Below are 8160 nucleotides of genomic sequence, written 5' to 3'. Positions count from 1 at the left end.
CCAGGGATGCAGGCACAATAATGAAATCAATGGTGGAATAACAACCTCTACCAGTAAATGAGGGAATGACTTCACCCTTCCCTCTCTGTCCAATAGAGTACAGATTGCTGCTCGCCATAATATCCTCCAGCAAGTCACCCAGCTCTGAATGTTTAAAATGTGTTACAGAGGGACTAACCTCAAAGGGCCCGTTTATTAAAACACAACCTTGCTGACACAAGTGAACATTAAAATCACCTGGAATTATAAACTGATAATGCGAAGAAGTTTACTCCTCATATCCATCCAGAAAACATCTTAGATCGGCGATGTGTTCTAAGGGTTTTCTCCTGGTAAAATAATTATTAACATTTACCACCAACAAGGATGGTTTGCTCTTAAATACCCACTCTACTGCTGTCAGGTTGGGAGAGTCTATTGCCACCAGGGCAGAGGTACAGGGAAACTTGAGGGAGACTAAAAAATGAGTGCAGCCCTTTTCACGCCCCGAGGGTGAGGAAGAAGCAGCTTTTAAAAATAATTTTCTAAATCCCATGTTTCTTGAATGCTCGTGGTATGGTTCCCACCAAGAGTTTTCAACCACCTTACATCTTCCCTTTTAGCTTTTAAACCAGCTATATTCCAGGTCATAACGTTTAACAGGGTCTTCTGGCCAAACGTGGGCTCAATCAAGATAGCACACTCACCCAGCTTTCCCTGATCCCTGGGGTTGGAGAGTCTTGTTTGTGGTGGCCTCAGTCAGTGATTGTGGACCAGCCAACACAAAGGCACAAACCTTTCCTTGAGTGGTACTTTCCTACTTTGAGCCGAACTGCCTGCTGACACATGATGCTACTGTGGGAGCCCCCCTTTACCATCTTTGTGGAACGGAAAGGAGGATAAAAATACTGCAAGGGATGAACCTTAATCACTGTGGTCTTGTCTAGGGCAATAAAGCTACTCTGAATGAGCTTGATTGCAAACCTTGGATACCTTAGATTAACTATGATACAGTCCCTATCAATACCCTTCCCTTTACCTCCCACCCAATCAACTCTTCTCGTCATAATATGTGGTGACACAAGGGTCTGATCAGCGGCACCGGCACGGATCAGAGGAGGGGGGTAGGGACAGGGGGGACATGAGGTTGAGGGGTAGGATGCAGGAGGGGAGGAGGATGTGGGGAAAGCGGCTATAAAAAATTAAATAAAAAACAAAAACCTCCCTTCTCCCTTGACGTGCCTCTCCTCCATAGTCCTCCCTCGCTCGGCCTCAAAGGACGCACGCCCAGATTCCCAGTCAGCCAATAACAACGCTACCAGCACAACATTGTGATTGGTCTGAGCGCCTTGTTTCAGCGCTCTGACGCTGACTGTGGGCCTGGGCATGTTCTCCACGTAGGCTGTAATGCAGCCTGCATGGATAACTTGCAAAGTGCGCAAGACTGTTTTGGGCAGCCCGAGAGGGCAGGCCAAGCTGTCTTTGCGCACTGTAGGAGGGTGCTACTACTCCTCCCCTGTCCCCGCCCCTTCACGCAAAGCTGTGGGTGGAAGTAGGAGAAAATAAACGCAACTGGTGCTATGTAAAGTCCTCTGATACCCGGTACCGGCTCAAGGAAACGCTATGTAAAACTCCATAAAAAAAGAAATATATATATTTTATTTTTTCCGAGTTTCACTGCAAAAAAGTTTCTCCACCTTAGTGGAGAAGCGCCACTGGGTCTGATCACACTACACATGAGATCTCCCGCTGCTACTCTTGCATGTGGGTTAAATGGGGTAGCCCCTTTAAAACCCCAACTAGTGGTGCAGATTTAGGGTGGAGATGTAATAGAGTGGAATCACCCCCATGTGGAGTGGGCTGCCTGTTAAGATCGGATGTATCCTGCTACTTGGCCTTACTCTGCTGCACAACCTCCTGCCCATTAGCTCTTCTAACATGAGGTATGCAGTGGGTGACAGGGATTGCAGAAACAGGGTAGTGGGAGAGGTAGGGCAGACCCCGTCATCAGTCCAATTAAGTCTTTAAAAGGGAAAAAAAACTCCCTTCGTGTCAACTGTGTCCTAGTACGAGAAACATTTAACCCTTTCTTCATTTCACACATGAACGCTCCATACTTTATTTGCATTCTTCTTCCTTCTCTTTTTCGCGCAAAGTGTTCAATGAATTTTAAGGCATCTGTTATGACAATTCGAAGTTTTTCTTTTTAAGTTTCCTTGAGCATAAGCAGAGGTAAGGGCCAAAGGATTGGAGCGACCGGAAGCTTTTTTCTCGTTTAAAGAAATCTGGTAAATCCCTATTTTGTATTTATCTGGTCCTTTCAGTTTAACATTTTAAACGAAAGGTTGGCGAAGCACAAGTAACTTTAACCGCCCTCGGCTTTAAAGATTAACTCCAGGACTCTAGGCGTACAAAACTTCTTTGAAAGAAAGAAAAGCAGGGCTCGCTAAGTAGCCAGGAAATTACTCCACGAGGTGGCGGATTCGAGCAATGCTCATTGGCCAGGAGTTGCGGTAGTATTCTTGGCTGGCCCCGGAAATGAAAAGAAGCCCATCACACCCAGATGAAAAAGAATCTCAGTTGGCTGCATTAATCCTGAACCTATTAAGGGGATTTAGCCAAATGTACTTTTTCGGAAAAACAACCCAACCGTGCTAAAAATTCTAACGATATAGGGATAACGTATTTTCCACACTTAAGTAGGTAAACTGCTTAGTTGAACACTATTAGATGTATGTATCATAAACAATTTTATAATAATAGCTAACTCACGAACTTGCAACCAAGTGACTAATAGTTAAATTATTTGGTCGCCACAATAAATGGATACTTTCTGAGCAATTAGACATGGTGGTACGGCTAAAACCAGCACAAAAGCTGGCAACGCAATTTGTCACTAGTTTAGGACAGCTGCGGATAAGGAGCTATGCACAAATTGAACTTGCTCTTTTTTTTGGCAAGACGTTTTACAGTACCTTTCAGCTTGTGTTAAAAATGATTAAATATCGTAGGAAAAATGGGTGCAAAAATATTTTTTAGCAGTTACTACCACCTGTTTAGAACTGTGAGGTATACATCGGGCACAAAAGCACACCAGAGCTTACATTAATGTAACTTGCACCTGAGTGCCTTAGCTTCCAGCATTACCTCTGCTGTCTAAATGATATCATAGCTGAAATATTAAAATGCTATGCATCTGAAAATAAATGAGATCAGCTTTAATCCCTCCACTGCAGAAATTAGGGATTTTTTTTAGTTGGGCACTATGTGTATATGTATGACTTTTCAACCAATATAGAGTAGGCGTGTCCCATCCTGATTAAAACGTGTGTAGATATTTCATTTGATTGAAAAATATAGCATTTTTTGGCTTTAAACAATTAGCAAACGATCCGTTGCAAGTTGGATTCCTCATCTGTATGCGTCATTTCTATCATAAAGCACCACAAAGCTTCAGAGATGTTAATAAGTGGTTCACTTTTTGTTAAAAGTTGTAAAATAGTACTGCCGTAGCTTCTAAGAAATACCTACTAGTGGCTTTTCAAGGTCCTTTGGTGCACTAGGCAAGGCTCATTTTCAGCACTACATCCTATTTTTTTAATTTTTTGGGTAATGCTTGCCCCTGTGAAGATCAGGGTGAATTGCTGATGGGGTTACAGGTGCCCAGGGCAACTGGAATTATGCAGCACGGAAGGTGCAAATTGTATGGCAGCATTTGCTAAATAATGTGGCAAGAAAAGGCACATTATGTGGCTTAATGCAGCATATTTTGTGGTAGTATACTCCGTGCTTAATTTGTAAAAAAAAAATATATATATATATATATATATATATATATATATATATATATATATATATATATATATATATATATATATATATATATATATGCCAGGGCCCTCGTCAGGAAGCCACTACAACTTGCACCACCTATTGCCCCTTACGTTACTGACAAACACAACTACTAACCATTACAAGTGTGATAAATCAGACTATTCCAGGTCCCCAGAGCTATAGCAATGGCTTGTGTGGTAGGTATTAGTCTTTAGAATCATTAGAATTATTAATAAACAACTGTTGAGCTCATCTCTAAATGAGGCAAAAAGTGCCACCATGTGGCAGGCTGTCCTAAATTCTGGTGTTGACAATCAACTGCCGGAATCCACCGGCTCAAATTTAGCACTGAATATACTGCATAATTTTGTCACATGAAAACATTGCCAGGATAAAGGTTTCACCTTATTAGTACCAGTTTAACATCCAAATATAGTAATAAGCCACAGAAATATGACCAATAAACATTCGCATAGGGCTTTCTACTGGGCAGCAATGCGAATCACCCCAATCTTATTAACCTTTGAACCGTTTGATTTAAAAACAACATTTTAATGTTAAAATCTGCAGATTATGCAGCAGCAGATGGATTATGAGGCAAAAAAATCAAATCCATAATTATGTGAAAATACCTTGACTGCAGAATGGCATAATACTAGTGGCCCTGCTGGTGCCGCATCAAGGTACATTGTAGGTGAAAGCTTGTCCGACCTACGTCTGTTAATAGCCTTGTGCTTCCATGATGTGTTCAAAGCCACCAAGTTTCCAGCATGCTTATGTGTGACATTTCCAGGTGTTATGTATGATACTTTGAGTAACACTTTATTCCAAACGTATTCATTGAACAAAGCAGACATATTTCATGCAGTAGTTGTAGGAATTTCTCCCAGTGGCATGTTTACTGACCCTTAGCAGAGGTCATAAGATAACAGCAGCAGGAAGTACGCCCAGCGGTCCTCATAATTTGACTTCATTGTGGCCTCCCACAATATCAAGATTCCCCTGCCAGCAACAATTTTTAGGTCTTGTGTAGCGTTGCAGCACGCATGCGTTGCTCGCTCTGTAAGGCATATTGTAGAAGGATAGGTTTTAGAAGTGGAGTGGAAGCCCCACCCCTTGTTTTCATTGGCTTGCTTCATCGTCCATGCTAAACGCTGGCTTTCGATTTTAATTGAGGCTACTTAGTCCTTCCTTGTTACTGCCTTGTCTCCTTTTAGGACGGCCCATCAGGACTGGATCTTTTACTTGCGGTGTTACAGGTGTCCTTTAGTTAGTGGGTAAGCACTTTTTTATTTCTCGCCTAGCATTGCAACGTGCATGTGCTGCTCGCTCTGCGAGGCATATTGTCTTAGAGTAGATTTCAGAAGTGGAGTTGAAGCCCCCCCCCCTCTTTTTTATTGGCTGGCATCATCGTTTATGATAAATGCTGGCTTGTGATTCAAAATGAGGCTTCTTTGTTACCGCTCTGTCTCCTTTTTGGATGGCCCATCCGGACTTGATTGTTTACTTGCGGTGTTACACGGTCTCCTTCATTAGTCAGTAGTAGGCACTATGTTTTTTCAGGCGTCTTTGGCAAGGGCGACCTCATGTTTATTTTTGAATTGTGCTAAAGTGAAAGCAAAATGTAAATATAAACAAGCGTCTGCCTTTGCGCAACGGCAAGAACTTGTTAAATTTAACATCGAAAATGTCTACAGCTCTGCATCACTCTTACAAAGACAGAAAGTTCCTGGAAAAGTGTTTTTTTGTTGTTTTACTGCAGAAGGGTAATACACATGTTCCTACTTTATTGCTGATTCAGCAGGCCGACATATTGCCTACGTATGGCGAAATATTCAAATAACGTTGTTCAGTAATGTACGACACAGTGTCAGTTCTGGTAGGGATGTTTGTGGTGTGCAACAGAGGAACCTGAGACTAAAAGGCTGTTTCCATTTTGCTACGTACTAAAACCATCCCCTATCCAATCCTAACCTCTTTCACTACTCATCGCAATTTGAGCTCCACTCCGTCGAGCTGCTGAGATCAGCGCCATTTGTTTTCACGTATTGGGTTTAGGTGGCACATTTCCTTGAAGGACATTATGTTTTTTTTTTAAAAAGGTCACAGTTTCCAAGCTGCAGCGGCATCACAGCTGAATGTAAACACAAGCATGAGTCAGGGTGGTAGGCTGTGTGTGTTTGTTTTCACCAGAGAGCTCCTTGTGTGTGTTTGAGCATTCCGGACGCTCATCAGCATACCCAGCAAAGAAAGTTCACTGGAGACAAGGGGAGGGACGGGAATGGGTGTGGAAAAAAACACACTTTCCAACAAGCATTTGCAATGCAATAGGTCTCGCATTTACACGAGTATGAGCTATTGACTTTGCAAATAACAATGCCTTTTATTTTTGTTTTAGTTTTTAAAACATAAACAAAAGGCATTGTCATTTACAATGCCAATAGCTTAAATTTGCGTAAATGCGAGACCTATTGCATTGCAAATGCTTGTTTTGAAAGGCACCTGCAATTATCACCTAGTAAAATGCAGTGCGGCGGATGCCTAACAAAGGTGGAGGAGGGGGGTGGGAAAAAAAATCCACTTACCTTCAGGCCAACTTCCGCCTCTCGGTCCTCGACGCAGAAAGCACCCAGGTTCCCCTAGCCAATCACGCCACTGCTGTCATCAGCAGTAATGTGATTGGTCTGTGCGCTGTGGTTCAGTGCTCAGACAGCAACTGGGAGATGTTGCATGGAATACAGCCTGGTGGAAAACATTCAAAGTGTGCATGACTGTTTGGCTGGCCAAACCGTCATGCGCACTTAAGAGAGTGCCCACCACTCCTCCTATGACAGCCTTGCCCGCCCCAGCTGAGCCAGAACGGAACAATAAAATGATTATATCTGCGTTATCATTTTTTTTTTCCTTTTCAAACTGCTCACAGAGCAGTGGGGTGATGCTCATCCGCCTTAGCGGTGAAGCTGCCCCTGGTAAAACAGGTTCATGGACCTCATCACTGCCAGCCCTTGCACCCTACATTGCGATGGTGTTACTGATTGCCATGCCATTCATGTGGCAGAAAGCCTCTATTGAAAATCTGAAACTACTAAGAATTGTAATGTATATTCATGCTTTGGGGGCTGCCATTATCAAAACACAAACATACCTAAGAGGCTCAATGAAGATTGATCGAGTACCCTTAATTTGCTCTAGACACGCTTCATTGCAGATTTACACAGAGACCTCACATAGCTCCATGTCTGTGGTGAGCAGTTAATCCAATTTCCTTTCATCTATTGCATTCTAGTGTTTGCATATTTTTTATGTATAACAGGAAAAGTAAAACCTCAAAGTACCATAATGCAAAAAAAAAAAAAAAGACATAAAACAGGGATCACAAATGGCATGAGAGCTTGACATCTGCGGTGTACAATTCTTTAAAAAAAAAATTTTTTAATGATGTGATGTACATTTCTAATGTGGGAGCTTAAATATCCAGTTCACTGAACCTTTCATGTGAAGCAGAAGCACTTTATTTTGCTCAGCTTTATTTATACTTCGAAAAACAAATGAATCACTTTCAAATAATTGAGTAGATATGTTCACATGCAAACATGTTTGCCAATTCCATGCGTTTCTATGCTTAAGTGTATTGCATGTTAGCTGTCTAGAGCAAGAAAGTGCTACATTGCAAAAAATTAAAATCGGTGTGGCCTCCAGATTGTTCTAGCTTTCGAAAACATATTGTGAAAGGCATAGTACTCAGCAGTAGCCAATTTATTTTCAGTTGTTTCCTTTTATTTATACTAGTTGTAGTAATGAGTGAATTATTGTCTCTTGGATGTACATGTTAACAATGTATGGCTGTCAATTGCTCCTTTTTCATTTAAGACACTTTGTTCTACCTTGGGCTTTTCCGCCAACGTTGTGTTGCATTCTGGGAATTGTAGTTTCACTTTTCCGAATTTAAATGTGCCAATATGAAAAAGGACAATGGGTACATTTAACCCCTTCGGTGCTGCTGACGACCTTAGCTCGTCACGATTCCAGTAGGGAAGGTGTTGGTTCATTCCTTATGTTGGAGCGCCATCTAGAGCAAGTCCGGTAGATAATGTGTTTGCAAAAGTAGCGTGCAATGCTTTCCAACGGGGCGACCAGATTGCCGGGCTTACCTGGAAGGCCTGAGGCCTGAGGTCCAGGGGAGGGCGGCCTCCCCATCCCGGGCGCTGTCCTTGGTCCTGCTGCGTGGCAGGGTGCCCGGGACGGGGTCCAGAGGGCCCAGGGAGGCTTTCCCTGCGCCGCCGGGCTTGGGAGCCCAGGCTGGGTCCAGGGGCCCGGCCGGGCCCCGGGTCGGGTGCCACGGCCCTG

Source organism: Lissotriton vulgaris, chromosome 5 (genome assembly GCF_964263255.1).
Source record: "Lissotriton vulgaris chromosome 5, aLisVul1.2, whole genome shotgun sequence".
In the NCBI taxonomy this organism is placed as follows: domain Eukaryota; kingdom Metazoa; phylum Chordata; class Amphibia; order Caudata; family Salamandridae; genus Lissotriton; species Lissotriton vulgaris.
This window is presented reverse-complemented; position numbering follows the sequence as displayed.